We start from the raw sequence: 3,911 nt of genomic DNA, 5'->3' as shown, positions 1-3,911 counted from the left end.
CGCGTGTCTATAGCTATTTTCTTCTTATCCTCATCGCTCCACTGATGTGGAAGCTTTGGAATCTGTCGTTCAGGAATCGCGGCAGTCGTAGCTGTTGCTGGAACAGCCGGAACAATAGCAAATGGAATATATGGTCAATTTTCTATGTAATGTGGAATTTCAGGATCCACACCTTCCAGAAAGAGGGACATCCGGCTCTTCCAGAGACTAAAGTTGTCACGGACAAACCGGGGAGGTTTGGCAAGAGAGCCATTATCTTGTGTGTGTGTGTGTGTTTGCAATTTGTAAAGCCATTTGTAAGCAGTAAATTATTTAAGAAGAGATAAATTAATACAGAAAATTAGCCAAACACAAGGAAAGAAAGAACACACTGCTCTGATACCACTTGTTGGTCCCGTAAGGGTCTACAAGAAGAGAAACAATTTGTAGAAGGGGGGATGAATACAAACACAATATTTTCAAATTTAAAATATATATTGATAGAGAAGATCAATATAGATTTTACAAGATTGTTTGCAGAAAGATAAGGTAATAAAAACATATCTAAACAATCTTTGGTTACACACAAAGCTTTAGCAATTACAAGAAAAGAAGTTGTTAAAAGAAAGATCCTTTACTTAAGCTATAAGATGTTTGAAGTAAAAATAAGGTTAGAGAGAGATGCGCGCTCTCTGCATGGAGTAGAAACACTTCTATTTATAACCAGTGCATTCAATGTCCATTTAATGCAATATGGTAGGTTTAGAGTGCGTGTCAAACCTTAAGAGGAAGGCTTGTCCTTTGCTACAGTGAATAGTACAAAAGCACTATTTCTGAGCATACATCCTTACGTAAAGTTGGTGGACAAAGAGTCGACTAATCGGCTCCGTACCGTACTAACTTTTGTAAGGATATGGATTTTGTCCTTTGTGTGCATAAGGACAAGACAACAACAATCGTGCTAAGCAAGCTTCCTTTGATCGTTGAATGCTGGAATGACCTGAAGGTCTCATCGTCATTCGCTGAAGGTAGAGCAGTCTTCACACATATGTAGACAGGCTTGTAATCACTGAATACCGCTTCAGATCACGTACTCGCCGGTCTCTAATCTTCAGTTTCAGTCTTCGACATTTGCTGAAGGTTCTTTGGTGTGAGTGTTGTCTTCTTGAAGTATTGCTGTCTCTGATAGATTTACAAAGCAAGTTCTTCAGCGATCACTGAACATACTCAGTGAAGATCGCTGGAACTGAAAATACATAAACATAAATACAACGTGAAAGAGAAAAGAGAGTATCATCAAATTACTGAGAGAGAGGATCAACAAAGCCTTTCGATCTTGTAACCCTCTACTTTTGTTTTCTTTCAGTGTATACTTTTTATTTTTTAAACTTACCAAACCAATTGTAATCATTGTAATATTTTGTCTTGAATGGAACTTCAATATATTCATTGGTTAACTGAAAAAAATCCCTGAAAAGAGTAAATGAGACAAGTACTTGCAAGTTTTATTTCTCTTACATTCTCTGACTTATTTCTTGTCAGTTAATATGCTCTCAATGTTGAGTTATTTCTTTTATTGTAACTTCATTCTCTCTCTTGTAATCCTTTACAAATAAATGAATTTCCATAATATACGTTGACAATAAAAAAATCACAAAAACAGTAACTTTTCTAAAGGATAAATATTCTTCAAGAAGATAAAACTCACACCAAATGAATCTTTAGCGACGTCTAAGTTATCATGCTTGCATATCCATCATTCGAGTCTCCAACAATTATTCCAATAATTACATATCCGATTTGAGCTATGGACGAATATGTGAGCATACATTTCATGCTTGTTTGAGTAATAGCAATGAGATTCCCCAATGTCATGCTAAGAATAGCTAGGATTTCCATAAGAAGATGCCATTTGTTTGATGAGATATAAAAAGGAATATTGAAAATTCGAGTGGCTGAAGCTGAAGCAGATAGCACCCGGTGGAGGCATAACATGTTATTTTGTGGACTAACAATAGAGGAACCTTGTTTGGTTTCTGAAGCTATGTGAGAAACAACCTCAATATGAAAATGTATAACTCTAAACACCCTATAGCTTGTTTAGATTTAATTAAGTGCATCATTGGGTACGAATTCGGTTTAATTTATAAATGTTTTATGATAATTAACCTAAAATAGTTTATCACTGAGTTTAAATTATTACAAATTATTTTAAAACCCTCCTGAAAGCATGGACCATTTACCTTCACAATGACTATATACCACCGAAAAATCTTCCTAATAAGATACATCAATAAAAACAAAGACAATGGACATATACACATAATGCAATGTGACTCTTAGTAGTTAGAGATGGGCATTTTTAACCGGTTAAGGGTACCGGTTTGGACTTGTTTAACCGGTTAACAATAACAATTAGGACTAATTTTGGGAACAACTAGGATTAGGCCGATTTGGCAGAGCCCCAAACCTGTTACGGGATCTTTCAAGCAGACTGTTTATGGATCCGGACCAATTCCTCGAATAGGTTAAAGGAGCTCGACAAAGACAACTCAAATAACATTTTATATTTGAGCACATTAATAATAAAATTTCATAAAATTAATAATTAATATATAATATAAAAAAGAAAAAAGAAAAGATAGAAAAAATAGTTAATAATGATGTAAAAAAGTAGTTAATAGAAAACCAAATCAAGCTAATATATCTCATTCGAAAGAAAGTTCTAGAAACAGTGGAATTAATATATTAAAGATGGAGCAGTTGTTTCAATAAAGATTTCTCAACTGGAGCAAAAAGAAAAGAAGAAAAACCAAGATCAACAAAAACTAAGCAACTAAAAAAAAGGGGGGTAAAAAGGTACAAAGAAACATATACAACATAATGAAACACACAATCCCTCCATCTGATGTATGCGTTTGTTACCCTATCTATCAGCTCTCTACCCTCCCTCAACTTCTTGTACGTGTTACAGTTCATGTCATTTTCTCTATATCTTTGTAATCGTATTCTTCGAATGTTTCTAGCTCATCCAAGATCAAGAGATGACATGTATGAAAAAACAATGTACTACATATTCTAGGAATTACCTTATCTTCCAACAGGTAAGGATACAATTGAACCCTTAAAATTAACTCAATTGGTCTGGCTTCGAATTTGTTCATCATTAGTCAACAAGTCCCCTCAGAGCAATAAGATATTTGCCTGATCATTAACTTGTCCCGTGAATTAGTCAAGCTACAGGTTTTCTTAGACACCCATGGTTACAAAAAAGAAAAACAGTTTAAAAGTGAATATAGACAGTCATGAATCCCTATGGCTCACTTGCTCGATTAAAAGCCCGATTGGTAGCCAAATGATATTTTCAATCATAAGATGAAATGCTTAAGACTAAACTTCCGTGAGCAAACAAAACATGTTGAAGTCGATTGCCATTATGTTTGTGAAAATGGAGCAGAACCTCACGAATCTCCAACTACTAAGCCTCTTTGAGTTCCTATGAAGCCTCTAGACATCAATATTTTTCAAACGAGATGTCTCGTTGATACTCCTAAATCAATACATGAATAAACTATCCAACTAATCTCGAGAGTAGCTCAACCGCAACTGCTAAGATCATGGGTTTGCTTCCCTGAGTGTTATAACCGGTTTCAGACAATCTGGGTTAAGGTAAAATTATACGTGATTAATATTTGAATATCTAATGGTATGCATGATAAAATAATATACATGGATGATATATGTGCAAAGACATGATGAACGTAAAAGGATGCATGCATATGTTATGTTATATATGTGTATACATGTGATAAATTGCATATCTTAATAGATAAGGTACATGTGCAATATAATAATATTTAAAATGGTATCTTAGTGAGGAAGTAAAGTAATGGTATCTTAGTGAGGAAGTAAAGTAATGGTATCTTAGTGAG

The sequence above is a fragment of the Cynara cardunculus genome, unplaced genomic scaffold, assembly GCF_001531365.2.
Source record: "Cynara cardunculus var. scolymus isolate 2C unplaced genomic scaffold, CcrdV1 Un_Scaffold_3318, whole genome shotgun sequence".
Lineage (NCBI taxonomy): Eukaryota > Viridiplantae > Streptophyta > Magnoliopsida > Asterales > Asteraceae > Cynara > Cynara cardunculus.
Note: the sequence above shows the minus strand (reverse complement) of the source record.